Source organism: Nicotiana tabacum, chromosome 2 (assembly GCF_000715075.1).
Source record: "Nicotiana tabacum cultivar K326 chromosome 2, ASM71507v2, whole genome shotgun sequence".
Lineage (NCBI taxonomy): Eukaryota > Viridiplantae > Streptophyta > Magnoliopsida > Solanales > Solanaceae > Nicotiana > Nicotiana tabacum.
The window spans coordinates 25,034,622-25,052,501 of record NC_134081.1 but is presented as its reverse complement, the minus strand read 5'-3'; the positions used below and the strand labels follow the sequence as shown (position 1 = coordinate 25,052,501).

Here is a 17,880-nt window from a genome sequence, read left to right as displayed (position 1 = left end):
GTTATTTTTTGTATTTTGAAATCAGTTGTGTTAGAAGTCACATTTTTGCAGATCTGATTAATGTTCAAACTGTTTTGGTTAATTAAATTCTGGGAACACTTGTGGAACCAACTGAAGTTCATGTCAAAAAGCGTCAATATAAAGGGCAGAGTTTAAGAATTGGTCATTTATGACATACTTGGTTTGTAATCTTAATTTTATTTGTTGAGACATCGATCTAGTAGCCTGCGTGAATGGTTTGTGAGTTGAATCATTGTTAGCATAAATTGATAGTTTCATGTGCTTGACATAAGTCTAATCTGAAATCCTCCTCATTGTTAATTGAGTTCATGAGCTACAAATGGATTTTGCAAAATATATGTTCTGTATCTTGCCTCTTTAAGTCATTAGATGAGTTCACTAAGTAGTTAAAGGATGGATCTGGGCTAAGTGACGCAAGTATAGGAAAAGAAAACCGTAGAGGGCAGCTGAGAAATTGTTAGCAATTACAGAGTTTTTCTTTCAAAAGACAAACAGTTATGAAGCAGCCTCTGTTTCTCGTTGTTCTAAGATATTTCATCCATCATTTCTGGGTGTGCAAAGTTTGATTCAATCTATTTTGTTGCTGTCGTTGCTGTTATTCCACTGTTGAGCTCCAACACTTCATTTGATAGCCTTTAGTTGATCTTTTCAGCTTGTTTTGAACACTAGATGCACACATAATCCCATGTACTTATGTTTGAGTTGTATAATTGAATCACCTAGCTTCCCTTATTGATTGAATGTTGAATTTATGCTCCTATTATAGTGTAGTTCAACTATTTCTGGTAGTATTTTGCTAGTTGGGCTATAAATGGTTTAAAAGTACAACAAATCTCAAAGTAGTTTAAGAAAATAACTCATGAACATTGTAGCTTGCTTTAGGCGCGATTAATAATAATCATCGTGACTATGTGTACGGTTCCCGTAGCATAGTCATGATACGTAATCCCCAATTCGAGTGTGCGTTTCACGTGACTCGACCACAAATTCAAATAATAATAATAAAATAAATATGTTGCAAATTACGGGTGCGTTTCATGTGATGCGATTCACAATGTGTACAAAAATAATAAGTGCGCGAGATCGTGACTTATTTAAATAAACTCCATAAATCCTAAAAGCAATTAAAACTCTATTAAAGTGGTTAAAAAGGTAAAAGTGCAAAATAAGTTTCAAATATGTATTAAATAAGATAATTAGGCCAATTATTAACAGTTGAGTGACCGTGCTAAAATCACGAAACTCGGGAGTGCCTCATACCTTCTCCCGAGTTAACAGAATTCCTTACCCGGTCTTCTATGTTTGTAGATCATAAATAAGAGTCAATTTCCTCGATTTGGGATTTAAAATATCCCTAATTTAGAACGAGGATTGGACAAGTTGTAACGCCGGATGATCTTTTGGTTACCGGTACGCTGCCTCCCCACCTGGCTCGAGTTGTCCGCTCGGGTAAGTCAGGTCTAAAACAATACACCAGATTTTAAAACTAGAATTACATAGCCTCAAGTCGAATCCCTAGTAGGAACGCTTGTTTGTATCATGTGTATTTGACTTTGGGGACTTAACACAGGGGTTGGGTCCGTATAGGACAAGTGTACCCGAAATATAAAAGCCATCCTGATGCATTTTACGTGCTACTTGTGCATTTATGTACTTCGACTTGCATGTTGACTGGCTTTTATAATAGGGAGGAAAAATCAAAAAAAAAACCAAGATTGAGGTAAGAGAGAGAAAGTCATCAGTTTCTGAAAATTTCGGTATTCAAAATATCTCGAAACTCTGCCGAAATTTTGAAACAAAAAAAAGAAAAAAAAGAACAAGAAAAGAAAAAGTTATTTCAAAATAAGTCATATATTCCTGTTGCGTCAAAACTTACCGAACTACGCGGGTTTGATTCTTACCGGATGTGGGATACGTAGGCAACCTTCATCGGGTCCAGCCCCGCTTTTTGCAAAAAAGAACCAAAAATATGAAATGCTGTCATTTTGTCATAAATAAGTTAGGTGATGTCGTTTTTGTCCAAATAGCCAAAAGTGTCCCGACCGGACGCCGGAAGGTCTTTTTTGTAAGAATAGTCGCCTATGGTCCTTTTTCTAGTTTTTTTTATCCTCTTAGCAAACACAACCCTAAAATCTTTCCTTCTGAAGTGCTGAAGGGCCGTATCTGCAAAAGTAGCTGTGATTTGTTTTAAATATAATTTTGCAAAAATAATCTTTTCTGATCAGTTTTCAAACAAAACTCACATGTTTTAACCCAGTCACCCTAATTTAAAAATGTGCAAAATGAGCACTATTCAGAATTTACCGGTGAAGGTTATGGATCAGATTCCACTAGCACTCCACATGTAGTGGGAAAACTTGGGAAAACAAGGGCAAGACAAGGTCAACCGATACCTAGGGGCACTCACTGGACTATTGAAAATTCAACCTAGAAGGGATTTGATAGAGGCACTGGTGTCGTTCTGGGATCCCGCTCACAATGTTTTGCATTACTCAGATTTTGAGCTTACACCTACCTTGGAAGAAATTACGGGTTATGTCGGGATTACGGAGGGATTAAGGCACAAGTATCTGATATCTCCAAGGACCGTTACTCCCCACAAGTTTCTAGACCTACTGAAAATAAACAGGAAGATCAAGACTGAAAGTGTAGTATGTGGAGTTTCCACTTTTCACTTTCTATACCAGCGATACGGGCACTTAAAGGGATTTGAAGACCCAGAAAATGGACTCTGCAGTAAGGGAAACCGGTCAAAGTGGGAAACGCATAGATGCTTTGCCTTCATGGTGGCATTTTTAGGCCTTTTAGTATTCCTGAGGGAGTACGGGCGCATTGATTTGTGTGTAGCCAGAGTTGTCCATGTTTTGACTACCCAAGCCAAAAGTACCTTCACGCCCATGATCGTATCAGATATATTCCGAGCTCTCACATCTTGTAAGGCCGTAGTCGGGTTTTTTGAAGGTTATTGCAAATGTGGATGATCGAGCACCTTTGTCGCCGTCCCCGATACATGAACTACGGGTCTACGGGAAAAAACTGCATCGAAGAGTTTGTTTACACTAGTAACAAGGTTCGTAATGCCGGAAGGGGTCAAAGATTGGATATTCCGCATTCGTTCTATAACCGTGGATCAGATAGAGTGGACATTGGGTTGGCTTCCCGTTGATGAGATTGTTTACATGCCTGCCACCGGTCCCTACTTCCTTCTAATAGGTCTCCGAAGCATCCAACCCTATGCTCTGTACCGGGTGTTGAGACAACTTGGAAGATGCCAAACAGTTCCTAGAGATGAAGATCTTAGTACTCATGTGGTTGAAATCCGCTCCGAGGCTTAATTTCCTGAAGAAGTGGTTCGCCATATTTGGAACGAATGCCAGTATTTGGGGGCAAACACCCGAGTACGCGATTTGTCCGGGGCGAGATTTTACCTGGTTATCTTGCTTGGTATGGAAAGAGAGTCGCGACGAATGATGAATATGAAAGGGCGACTAAAATGCCTCATATCCAAGAATTTGTCGACGCATCGCAGGAACAACGGGCTTGGTTAGCCAAAGAGAATGACTACCGGACTACCATAAGTAAACTAGAAGATCAAATTAGAAACATCAAATTTGATAGTAGTTTGTAGGCCGCTGTGGATGAAGGGGAAAAGAAAAAGTTGGCTCAGAAAAACGAAGCCCTCCGAGCTCAGATTCAGAAAATGAAAATAGCCGCTGAAAACCCGGTAAGAAGCGAAAAAGATAAAAGACTCATAAGCAATCTGAGGTGAAAAGTGCATGATTATGGGTTTAATCTGACAAAGGCAGAGGATGAATTGGCAAAAGCTCGGGCAAAATTGGCAAAAAATCCAGAAGAACGAACAAGGTTTGTTCAACAGTTAAAGCAAAAGTATGACAGAGGAGTCACGATCTTAAAGAAAAAGCTGACCACTCTTGAAAATGAAATGGTCCAGAAAATAAAGGATTTCAAAGAGGAAAGAGAGCATTGCTATATATTGATTTCCCGATTGGAAGAAGACATGCAACAATTGCAAGACCAAAACCACACGGCCACGTAAGTGTTGGAGGCCCGATCTCCGCAAATTAGACGCCTGCTCCAAGAAAAGGGTGTCATTAGAATAAGGATTAAAGAAATCACTGATTATGTCGCAATAAAGTGCCATGAATGCAAAGATATGACCATGTCCATGTTCTTTGCTTCTGTGATGACCTTTGTCCATCAGGTGATGGCTGATTTAGAGTACCTTCAAAAAGAGATTGCATGCAGGCCCGTATCGAGACCGACTGATGTCCCGCAGGCCCCCGGAGTAGTATTGGAGGCTCTTATGTATTCCTGATTTTTTTAAAATTTATTTTTGGCTTTTAGTCTGCATTTTAACTTTTCGAGTCTGTTTATCTTTTCAAAGTTTGTTTGTTTTTCTGTTTTGAGTCTGAATGTTTAATCGCTAATATTTCCAAAGTCTTTGTAATAGAAAAATCCAAAAAGATTATATTTAATGAAATATTGAAAACCCCCCCAAAAAAAATTCTTTTATTCTGCATTTATTTCCTGAACTATGTAATGATCTGATTCATTCGGCGTCATGATACGCAGGCAATCCCCATCGGATTCGATCATGGCTATAGACAATCTGAGTGAAAAATAAATTGAAAACGAGTGAAAAAAGAGAGAAAGAAAAAGGAAAAAATTGAGTGAAAAAGAAAGAAAAGAGTGAAGAAATAAAAGAGCGAAAAACAGCAAAGAGAAGGGAAAAGAAATCAGGGTTTGAAATTTGAGAAAAGAGATAGCAAAGCCGAGATGAAACACACATCTGTTGCAAAAATATTTAGAAATGTTTAACTGTTCAGGTGCATTGCATCCCCAATATGTGATTCCCTATTTGTTAAATGTCTCATGCTAACCAGTTTGTTGTGTGTGCAAATAAGAGAGGTCCTGTTTTAGGTGGTTGGTTTTGTGGTAATCTGGCTTCCCATCCTTACTTCAGCAGATCTAAAGGCAGTGTTCCTATAGCCTCCGAAAGTCATCTACCAATTATCAATCCTGAGGATAGCCCAGCACCGGCTATTCCACAATCAGAATCAGCAGTTGCTGAAGAGAATAGGATATTGCGTCTCCGCATATTGGAAATGTGGGACGCCTGTTCTAATGGTAGGGAACCGCCAAGTGCAATCCCTGGGTTCCCTTAGTTGATCCCAGGTCAGGTAAGGCTACCAACGCCTCGGTGCCCAACCTGTTCATCCCATGCGGGTTCCCTCAAATGTCATTTAACGATCCCGGAATGCCTTCTGTGGTTCGCCCCCAGGCGTCGGCTTCAAAGGCACCGCCAATAATGTTCTCCGCAGTACCAGTCTACACCACAACACAACTAACTTTACCACGGCCGTATGTTGAGCCTCCAATGTTCACCTTTCAAGGTCTACAATTTCAACCAGAAATAACATATGTGACCCCATACTCATTTACTCAACTTACGCAATGTGACTTCTCGTCGAGGCAAGAAAAGGTTGTCAAGAATCCCGAGCAAGAGGAAATGACTCGGAAGATTAAGAGCCTGGAAGAGAGACCGAAAAACATGCAATGTCTGAGTGGCCAAAAGAGTGTCTCTTACTCCGACCTGTATATGTTTCCCCATGTTCACTTGCCGACTGGTTTCAAAACGCTAAAATTTGAAAAGTAAGACGGGCACGGAGACCCAGTCGCTCATCTGAAATGATATTGTAACCGGATGCTGGTGGAAAACAGGAGCTGCTAATGGCCTATTTTGGAGAAAGCCTCATTGGAATCGCTTTTTAGTGGTATATGGATCAAGATATTACCTATTGGAATGTGTGGGACGATATGGCTCGAGATTTTGTCCGCCAATTCCAATATAATGTAGACATCGCTCCCCGACAGGAACTCTTTGTCCATTTTGAAAAAGAAAATCGCGGAAAGCTTCCGCGAATATGACATCAAATGGTGTGAGCAAGCTGCCAGGGTATAGCCTCCGATGGACGAAGCCGAAATGGTTGTAGTATTTCTACATGCCCAAGAGGCGGACAGCTTCCAAAACATGATGTCCGCTATGGGTAGGCCATTTGCCGAGGTTATCAAAATTGGGGAGTTGGTAGAAAATGGGTTAAAAACGGGCCGAATTTTGAGTCATGCTACCTTTATGGCCACATCACGGGCCGTTCAGAGTGGTTTGGAGGGTTTGATGAACAGAAATTGGAGAGATGAGGAATTTGATACGGCACTGAAGTCCCTTACAGCCCTTGCCGAGACAGAGGAAAAGCCAAAAAACGGTCGCCAAGCCTGGAAGTTCCCCATCAGATGGGAGTCTTGGTAGCCAGTCTTGCTATTCTTTCTGCGTCATGATTATCTCAGGATGTGATCCGGATGTTTTACTTTATTGTCTTACTTTTCGGTGTAAACCCTTCTATCTTTAATTTTTTTTTTAAAAAATCAATCGAAAAAAAGAACAAAAATCAAATGAAATTAATATTTTATTGTTCAGGAATGTCTCTTTCTTAATTGTCACTTCTCTTATTCTTTTTTCAGTTATGGTAAATGCAGATTTCAATAACATGACATGCTTGCGGACTTCATGCCCAGATCCTAAAATGCTGTCAGACTTTGAAATAATGAATCAAGAATCAGAATGCAATGAAGATATGTTTAAGAAAATAAAACAAAGAATTGGAACAACTAAAAGAAAATTGGCTTCAGGTTGGAAAGGTTCATACATTGCACAAGAGTACTGCCAAAAGAGAGCGTTGTACTTGGGACACATCGAAGAAAATGTCCCTAAAACAATTGTCAACGCAGGTGCAGTCAAAAGGTACTATGTTGGATCCTCTATATCGCATTAATGTTCTCCGGTTGTGATGAAGAAAGCTTTCTTTCTCACTATCCAAATATTTAACCCTTTGCAAACCCTTTTGAGCCGGCTCCTATTCTTTGATTACCCTCATTGGAACCTAGAAGTCATTATTGAAAAACAAAATGAATGAAAAATGAAAAAAAAAATGAAAAGAGAAGAAAAAGAAAAATACAAAAAAAGGATGAAGAAAAGACAAAGAAAATGAAATGAAAAATGAAAAAAAAGGAAAGGAAAAAGAAAGAGAAAACAAAAGTTCCTTGAATTACGTTCAACTTGATTCCGAAAGGATACGTAGGCAGCCTCTCTCTGGGGTTCAGTCACACCAAAATAAAAATTCAAATTCCCCAAAAAGTGAAACTAGGGCAGATCTTATAATGTTTCGGCGATGGTCTCGCCTAAAAGGTTCCAAAGTTGTAATTCAATCCAAATGCTTTTTACCCCAAACTCCTGTTCAAGTCCTTCCGATCAATCGGCAAAGAGATTCAAAATGGGAGGATACAGTTATATGTATCCAATGTAACAAAATGAGAGAAATAAAATGAGAGAGTCTTATTGGTGAAAACCCTCACAGGCACCGAAAGGCAACGGTAAGCAGAGAAATTGAAAATGAGAGTCTTGTTAGTGAAAACTCGCAAAGAGCACTATAAGGCGACGGTGAGAAGAGAAATAAGAGAGGTCAGCTGATAAAAACCTGCAAAGGGTGCCACTGATCAAAAAGAGGATCCTCACAATCACTGGCACCGACACAATCCTGGGCAAGGTCTCTCAGTTTCAAGGCAAAAGTTGTGATGAATTTCTGAGAGTCAGACGATTTACACAAGATCAGGCATCCAGTCCAAAAGGCATGTCATGTTCAATGAAGTCCGCATGCACTCCAGATAAGTCCTTCTTTCCTTTCCCCGTAAGGGATACCTCTCTTCTAAGTTCATTTGTCCATTTCATTGTTTGCTTTTATTTGAATCCCTTTCGGTTTAATTCTGTTATGAAACTAAGACAAAGAAAGGATGGCAATATTGATTTACAGGGTTCTTGTGTGATACGAGCCAATATTCAAGAAGGCACCCAGCCTCGGCAGGTGTATCGAGTTGACTCCGACTGGCCATGATGGCCGATGTTTTGAAATCAAAAACTCTTGAAAAGAAAGGAAATCAAAGTCAAATGCCCACAAAGGCAAAATAAAGTTGAAAGGTTAAGTCCCACGTGACCAACCGTCATGGCAAAGTCTGGAAAAGCTAGAGGTTCTCTAGGGTCAGAAATGCAATCGGTATTTAGGAAATAACCAGTTGCAGTTAAAAGGGCCGAGATCAACTGACCGAAACATTCAAGGCCACAAAACCAACCACCGTTTCAAACTAACACATTGTTCTTTTAAAAAAAAAAGGAAACAGATGTAATCCAAAGCAACCTTGCAAGAAGCAGGTGCAACCAAAAAGAAACTGCGCAAGGGCTAGAAACAACTTTGCAGCAACAACTCCAAAAAGGGAAGTCTCCAAAATTATTTCCCGCAGTTACTCATTCTCTGAAATAAAAAAAAAGAAGAAAAAGAAAACGATGATTATAATGATGAAAAAAAAGGGGGAAGTCTTCTCCAAATTCATTCCCGTATTTTACTCATTCTCTAAAAAAAAAAGAATAAAAGTTCGAAATCATGGTAGTATAGGGTCTCCAATCCCTAACTGCATTTTCTAACATAGGGTCTCCACTCCCTAGTTGATGCTTTATAGACATAGGGTCTCTATTTCCTAGTTTGCTTTTCCAACATAGGGTCTCCACCCCCTAATTGATGATATTTAGACATAGGGTCTCCACTCCCTAGTCTCTTTTCCAGCATAGGGTCTCCACTCCCTAGTTGATGTTATTTTAGACATAGAGTCTCCACTCCCTAGTCTCTTTTCCAACGTAAGGTCTCCACTCCCTAGTTGATGATTTTTAGACATAAGGTCTCCACTCCCTAGTCTCTTTTCCAACATAGGGTCTCCACTCCCTAGTTAATATTATTTTAGACATAAGGTCTCCACTCCCTAGTCTCTTTTCCAACATAGAGTCTCCAATTCCTAGTCTACTTTTCCAACATAGGTTCTCCACTCCCTAGTTGATGATATTTGGACATAGGGTCTCCACTCCCTAGTCTCTTTTCCAACATAGGGTCTCCACTCCCAAGTTGATGATTTTTAGACATAGGGTCTCCACTCCCTAGTCGCTTTTCCAATATAGGGTCTCCACTCCCTAGTTGAATGTTTTTAGACATAAGGTCTCCACTCCCTAGTCGCTTTTCCAACATAGGGTCTCCACTCCCTAGTTGATATTTTTAGACATAGGGTCTCCACTCCCTAGTCGCTTTTCCAACATAGGGTCTCCACTCCCTAGTTGATTTTATTTTAGACATAGGGTCTCCACTCCCCATTCTGCTTTTCCAACATAGGGTCTCCACTCCCTAGTTGATGATTATTTTAGACATAGGGTCTCCACTCCCTAGTCGCTTTTCCAACATAGGGTCTCCACTCCCTAGTTGATGTTTTTAGACATAGGGTCTCCACTCCCTAGTCTAGTTTTCCAACATAGGGTCTCCACTCATCTAGTTGATTTTATTTTAGACATAGGGTCTCCACTCCTTAGTCTCTTTTCCAACATAGGGTCTTCACTCCTTAGTTGATTTTTATTTTTAGACATAGGGTCTCCACTCCCTAATCGCTTTTTCTACATAGGGTCTCTACTCCTTAGTTGATTTTATCTTAGATATAGGGTCTCCACTCCCTAGTCTTTGTTTTCCCAGGGAACACCAATCCCAACCTTTTATTGCTTTCAATAATGAAGTAGTATAGAGTTTTGTTACAAATAACTCACTAAATATTCCTAGTGAAAACTGGGGCAGAAAATTTCGTTCGTTTGTTTTGGTGCCTGAGCAGGTTATACCTCGAGGCACAAGGTTCGAGATGACCAAAAGAAGATGTCTCGATCCAAAGAAAAGAAAAGAAAAGAAAGAAGTGAATCCAAAGTGCAGAAGCAGATGAATAGATGTGGACTACTCAAGACATGACTGAAGTCACGAGCATTGCATTTCCCGTTTTGATCCGAAGAAGCCATAGAAGAATGAACTAGCACCTGCAGCTAACAAGCATCAAAATTGAGATCAGAGTCTGTATCTAGACCAGCCAAGACTCAAGATCAAGCTTCAGAAGTCTTATAGATAGGAATCTTATAACTCATAGTTGATAGGCTTAGTTAGTCTTTTTCATTTTTGACTTTGGTGTAATAAGGAGCTCAGTAAGCAGCAGCAGCAACAACAACAGTGAAATAACAGCTTCCTGGTAGTCTCAACTACCTAAACTTCCAGAACTACATTGACCTGATTCCTTTATAGCCAAGAATATGTAGGGAACCTCCGAAGCAAGGTTCGGTTAAACTTTTCAAAAAACGCTTCCCATGGAGTATCCAAACGGGCAAATATTGCTCGCAATTACTCACTTTATCTTTTCTCGAAAACTCTTCATGTTTTCGAGTAAAGAGGGGCAGCTGTGAGCACCTAATTTTTGCCCTTATATAAAATTACTCCTAAAAATAATCCAAAAATAATTTTAATTGTTTTTATGGATTTTAGATGTTTTCCTTTATTTGTTTTTGCACTTATTCGCATTGTTATGCATGCTAGTAGTATCGTAAATCAAGAAAATCATAAAAAATGTTAAAATCTTAATTTTATAGTATTCTAGATTTTAAATTGCATTTTAGAATTTAATTACATTGTTAAATGCATTAGTTAAATACATAAAATCACAAAGTGCATTCTTAGGTTAGTTAATTAATTAATTAGTTGAATTAGTCTATCATTAGGTAAAATAAATAGACTAGCCACAAAAAGTGAGATTTAAATTAAAATTTGAGTCTAAAGTGGCTAATTTTACAAATGGCTAATAAAGAAGGAAAAGAAGGAAAAAGGCTGATAAGCTAAATCAGATTGGGCCATTGTTTCACGCCATATTTTTGCCACATTTTCGCCCAGACCCGGTCCAAATTCTTAACCTCTGAGACCATGAAATGACGTAGTATCACCCAAGTACTACGTCGTTTTCCCTTCCCATCTCATTATAACTCCCTTCCCCAACAAAAAAACCCTAGCCTTCCCCTTCTCCATCTTCATCCTCCTAGCCGCCATCTGAGGTTCTGAAAACACCAGAGGCGGACGACCCCTCATTTAAAAAAAAAAAACAAAAAACCCTAGCAGCTCCTCCATCAACTCCAACAACGCATTTTCTCACTCAAGACGTTCAATCTCACCCTCATTTCACTCATACATAGATCTAAAAGAGAAGAGAGATTCTTCAAATTTCAAAAAAATCGAATCCGAAAATAAAGGGTCTAAAAAGGGAAGATGAATGTTTGATGAAGATTTGAATTCTAATGGATTGTTAGAAACGTTAAGGCTTAAAGACTTTTTCTGGATTCCTATCAGTGCTGTTCAAAGTCTAAGTTGCCGATTTTCGCTGAAGCTAGGCTCCAATTTGAAGAACCTCGTATTTATTCGGCTTTCGATCTAGTTTGCTTTTTGTTCTTGCTTCAAACAACTTTATTTTGTCCGCTGTTGTTGAGGTAAGTAATTTCCTTCCTGAAATTATGCTTCTATTTGACTTTTGATGTCATGAAATTATAAGAATGTATATGCTTTGAGCTCGAATTGAGATCCGTAAGTGTTTGTTATTGAATGAGCGTTAATGTTACATTTCACTTTGAATCTAAGATGATTCAGTCACTATATTCCATCTGCTTGTTGTGAATATATCGGATTCCTATCGGGATATGCTAATTAGTGATTAAATAGTTTTTTTTTATATTTTGAAATCAGTTGTGTTAGAAGTCACATTTTTGCAGATCTGATTAATGTTCAAACTGTTTTGGTTAATTAAATTTTAGAAACACTTGTGGAACCAACTGAAGTTCATGTCTAAAAGCGTCAATATAAAGGGCAGAGTTTAAGAATTGGTCATTTATGACATGCTTGGTTTGTAATCTTAATTTTAGTAGTTGAGACATCGATCTAGTAGCCTGCGTGAATGGTTTGTGATTTGAATCACTGTTAGCATTAATTGATAGTTTCATGTGCTTGACATAAATCTAATCTGAAATCCTCCTTATTGTTAATTGAGTTCATGAGCTACAAATGGATTTTGCAAAATATGTGTTCTGTATCTTGCCTCTTTAAGTCATTAGATGTGTTCACTAATTAGTTAAAGGATGGATCTGGGCTAAGTGACGCAAGGATTGGAAAAGAAAACCATAGAGGGCAGCTGAGAAATTGTGAGCAATTATAGAGTTTTTCTTTCAAAAGACAAACAGTTATGAAGCAGCCTATGCTTCTCGTTGTTCTAAGATATTTCATCCATCATTTCTGGGTGTGCAAAGTTTGATTCGATCTATTTTGTTGCTGTCGTTGCTGCTATTCCACTGTTGAGCTCCAACACTTCATTTGATAGCCTTTAGTTGGTCTTTTCAGCTTGTTTTGAACACTAGGTGCACACATAATCCCATGTATTTATGTTTGAGTTGTATAATTGAATCACCTAGCTTCCCTCATTGATTGAATGTTGAATTTATGCTCCTGTTATGGTGTAATTCAACTATTTCTGGTAGTATTTTGCTAGTTGGGCTATATATGGTTTAAATGTACAACAAATCTCAAAGTAGTTTACGAAAATAACTCATGAATATTGTAGATTACTTTAGGCGCGATTAATAATAATCATCATGACTATGGGTACGGTTCCCGTAGTATAGTCATGATACGTAATCCCCAATTCGAGTGTGCGTTTCACGTGACTCGATTATAATTTTAAATAATAATAATAAAATAAACATATTACAAATCACGGGTGCGTTTCACATGACGCGATTCACAATGTGTACATAAACAATAAGTCGACATCGTAACTTATTTAAATAAACTCCATAAATTCTAAAAGCAATTAAAACTCTATTAAAGCGGTTAAAAAGGTAAAAGTGCACAATAGGTTTCAAATATGTATTAAATCAGATAATTAGGCCAATTATTAACAGTTGAGTGACCGTGCTAAAACCACGGAACTCGGGAGTGTCTCACACCTTCTCCCGAGTTAATAGAATTCCTTACCCGGTCTTCTATATTCGTAGACCATAAATAAGAGTCAATTTCCTCGATTTGGGATTTAAAATAAATTGGTGACTTGGGACACCATAAATTATTCCAAGTAGCGACTCTGAATAGATAAATAATCCCATTTCGATTAATGTCACTTAAATATGAAAAAACTCCCCAATCCCCTCGAGAAAAAAGAAGGTGTGACAAATTCAGGTCCAACATTCTCTTCCTCTTCATCATCACCCTTATCAGGGTAGGGTGTGTCATCTCCAGACTCATCGGCATTGTTTTCATAATCACTATTCAATTCCTGACTCTGTGCATCTGCCAGATCCCGATTAAATATGTCGTCTTCGGGCAATTGAGTAAGGACAAGACCTTCAGGATGTTCGTTTTCACTGCACAACCAACAAAATAATGAGTTACTCAAATTGATAAATACTTTACGTATAGCTATATCACTTCACTTACAAATCGTAATGTGTTGACATCCCATGATGGACATTATCCTATTGTTGATGACTCCCGGATGGACCACCATGATCCAACATACCTGAACTAGGAATATTCCAACTTGGTGTTAGTTCATAACTTGTAAAATTCATATCTGGCCGGTACCCCCTGTGGAATATATGAGTGTTAATACAAATTCAATACAGCAAAAATAAACATCGTAACACAAAGGAAAATTGAAGTTTACCACTCGTCTTGTGGATTATGTAAACTAGGAGAGAAATTATTTCCTCGCTCCTCATTTGCCCGTAGAGATAAGTTTGGATCAGGCCAAACTCTTTCAGCCGGAACCTGTTCGGCTAAAACTGCTCTAAAACAACCACCCGATGACTGACGGATAAATCTGCTTTGCGCAACCTCATTATCGCGAACGTCTTCAACCTTGACGTACATTTCCAATATTTTTATCACAAGAAATTTTCGTTATTCATCCGGAGTCCTCAAAAAATCTCTCAGAGTTTCATCGTCCTCAATGTTAAACTCAGCATAACAAGTAATCCCTTGCGGAGTGACAAAATACGGATATCTTCCGGTTACTTTAAGGTTCACTGAACGTTTGCTCACAGTCATTTTTTTTTTTACATAATAGCGATACCAATTTATCGTACTCCATTGTAAGTGGCAACTTAACATAACATTGTGGAGATAAATTATAGGTTACTGAGTTATTCGCCACCATAACCTCACCCCCCTCCCCCCCATATAATGAAACCCTTACTTTTCGCTCTTCAGACATTATGAAAAAATACAAAACAACTTAACGAAGAAATATTTTAGAATACTTGAGAATATTTATGAATGTATTTTTAAAAAGTTCTTAACCTCCTTAAATAGGGAATAAAAACTAGTCTGGGGTACAATTGTTTTAGGTATAACGCCCAGTTGAATTGTTGTTATTTCAGTTAAGCCCAGAAAAATTAATTGTGGGCCCACAAAATATGTAGAGCGCCTTAATAAACAAATACTTGCCCGTCTTTTCAAATTCAAGTATAACACCCATTTAAAGGGCGTTATACCTTAACGGGCAAACGACCGTTAAGGTATAGCGCCCTTTAAAAGGGCATTATACATATTTTGGTCACTATATTTTTTTCCACACATTTCGGTCGTTTGAGTCCAAAAGAATCACATTTTGGTTATGGAGTCGCGAAATCGCCGTCTGAGCTTCCTGCACACGCCGCTCGGTTTTGTCGGAGAAGGGTTTTTTTTTCCAGATAAGGGTCTCATTTGCCCCTCTACTATCATAAATAGGCCTTATTTACCCTCAGTTTAAATGTTCTATCAAAAATATCCTTACCGTTATACATTGGGTTCATATTTACCCCTTACATGTTTAAAACAAGTTACATTTGCCCTTCGTTATACTTTAGGATCATATTTACCCATCTACTCTTCAAAAAGGGTTACATTTGCCCTTCGTTATATTTTCTTGACATATTTATCCTTACAATTATACTTTAGGATCATATTTGCCTCGTATCCGTTAGATCGCCATGTCCCACCTTTGTTTTCCTACATGGCGCCTATGTGGATTTTTTTTTCTTCCAATTTAAATATGGTCATCTATTTAAGATAATTTAATCCGCCCACCCAATTTAAATAAAACACACTAACTAAAATAAATGAAAATCATAATTCCCAATCCCCTTCAACTCGTCCATCTCTCTTCTCCGGGTCAGTTCCATATTTTTCGGAGAGCGAGAAAATTTTGGACAGTGAGTGAACGAAACTATAGTGTTATCTCTAATTGATTTATTTAATTATTTCACATTTGTCTATGATAATTTGTTTCTCTTTAATACTTAGGATTTAGGAGACATGAATCACTCAATGATGTTTTGAAGTGTTTGTAGAGATACAACTCTGTAAAGTCTAAGCTGGGTCAATTGACCATGATTGATCCACGAAAAGCAATTTCCTGATACGACATTTATGAATATTGTGCGAAATACAATAGTTATAGCAGCGGCAACATATTGACAAATAATAACTTTGAACTCAAAATCACTAATCTAATACAACTCATAATTATTGCAGTAACCAAAGTAAATTACGAGAAATTGCACAACAATGGAGTTAATGAAGTCTTATTTAAATTGGGTGAGGGGGTTAAATTATCTTAAATAGGTGACCATATTTATATTGGAAGAAAAAAAAATCCACATAGGCGCCATGTAGGAAAACAAAGGTGGGATATGGCGATCTAACGGATGAGAGGCAAATATGATCCTAAAGTATAATTGTAAGGATAAATATGTCAAGAAAGTATAACGAAGGGCAAATGTAACCCTTTTGATGAGTAGAGGGGTAAATATGATCCTAAAGTATAACGAAGAGCAAATTTCACTCGTTTTAACGTGTAGGGGGTAAATATGAACCTAATGTATAACTGTAGAGATATTTTTGATAAAACACTTAAACGAAGTATAAATAAGGCCTATTTATGATAGTAGAGGGGCAAATCAGACCCTTATCCGTTTTGTTTTGAATGATTTGGGGAAGAGACTAGAATATTTGGTCTGTTGAAGTGGATGAAAGGGGAGGAGATACTATGCTTCTGGGTTCGATGCTACTGGCTCGTGTGTATTGGGCCGTATAACAAACCAATTAATGGTATGTGGTTGGCCCTCAAAATGGAGTAGGAATGACACCAGTTAGCCACTTTAAATGGTTGCTATATAGGAATTACTCAATGTGTCCTGAAATTTTAATTTTTCAGTTTAATTTTTCGAAAAATAAATATTCTGAATTATCTTAATTTTATAATATTTAATTAATATTTTCAAGACAAATAAACACTGGTTAATGCCTTAATAGCAGCCCTAAAAGAATAGTTGTTTGTGTACTTTCCTCCCCCCCCTTCCCCCCCAAAAAAAATAGATTGTCTTGAACTTTTCTCCTCACTTGCCTCATGGATAGAACTTCAAGGTTAATAAGTATTTCACTTGCTTGCCCCATGTGCAACACTTTTAATTTTTGACCTTGAAGTTCTGCTCATAGGCAAGCGAGGATCAAAAGTTAAAGACCACCTGATGTCACGACCCCAAATAACAAGTGTCGTGATGACGCCTATCATGATACTAGGAAAACCGACAACTCACACATACCAACATCTTAAATTCAATATATACTGAAATATGTTTAAGTAAGTAAGAATCTCATAAAAACTGGATGAAAATGCCACAACTCAAAACAGAATTTTCCAAAAGATTCGGGTGTCACGAAGTACATGAGCATCTAAACAATAACACGGTCTGACAAATGAAACACTGTCTAGGAAGGTAGAACAGTATAAACAAAGCTAAAAGATAAAGGAGGAGAGTCAAGGTCTGCGGACGCCATGGCAGCTACCTCGATAATCTCCGACTGATGAAGCTCCAGAAATCAACAACCACCGTGTCCAAAAATACCGGGTTCTGCATACGAAGTGTAGAGTGTAGCGTGGGTACAACCAACTTAATAAGCAATAAGTCTAACCTGTGGGCTGAAAGCAGTGACGAGCTTGAACAATACAGTCCAAATACAGAATTAAATAGTATGGAAGTTGACAGAAAATATGAAAATAATATCTCAGAGAAAGTCATAATTTGCAGGTACCAGTGCAGGAATGTAGACATGCTTCCAGGTTTAACAGTTAAGCTCAATACATTTAAAATATGCCAGTCTGAATGATATGAGGAATATGACATCTCTATATCTACATGCCTATATGCATATCGTATGTGATGCAACACTATGAAAGCCTCGCGTACTCACACTCTTAGAGTACTCAACCTGACTGTCAAATTCTTACTCATCACACTCAATCACTCAGCACTGTATGGTACCTGCTGCGGCGTGCAGCCCGATCCCATCATGAATCAATAGCAATTGCGCTTACTGTGTGTGTGCATACTCCGGAGGGGTGAATCCTGCCCAAGCGCTAATAAAACCTGTTGTGCCGCGCAACCCGATCCCATCATGAATCAATAATACCTGCTACGACATGCATCCCGATCCCATCATGAGTAAATAGTACCTGCTACAGCTTGTAGCCTGATCCCATCAATATTACTCACAAACAAGCCCTCGGCCTCACTCAGCCATCAATCTCTAGTCTCTCGGGCTCACAACACTCATGTCAAGTAGCCAAAATCGTATGATAACAGAGACTGAGATATGATGTACAATGATGAATGCGACTGAGTACATAACTGTAATTAAGCAAATAACTCAACAACAAGGAACGACCATTGTGGTTCCCAATAGCACTAGCATATAGCCTAAACATGATTTCTAACATAAATCACAACTTAAATTCTCTAACACATAGAGTACAGTAATAATATTCAGACAAGATAACTACACAGTTCCATAGAATTGACTGAATCACAAT

At 38.2% G+C, this 17,880-nt stretch overlaps 1 long non-coding RNA gene across 1 annotated transcript; it reads left to right on the top strand.

Moving 5' to 3' along the window:
• The first annotated feature begins 10,997 nt into the window (after positions 1-10,997).
• On the top strand, positions 10,998-12,477 carry LOC107771105 (uncharacterized). The gene is made up of 2 exons (XR_001644752.2): positions 10,998-11,470; positions 12,106-12,477. It is a non-coding gene; the product is annotated as an uncharacterized LOC107771105 (long non-coding RNA).
• The last annotated feature ends 5,403 nt before the right edge of the window (positions 12,478-17,880 follow it).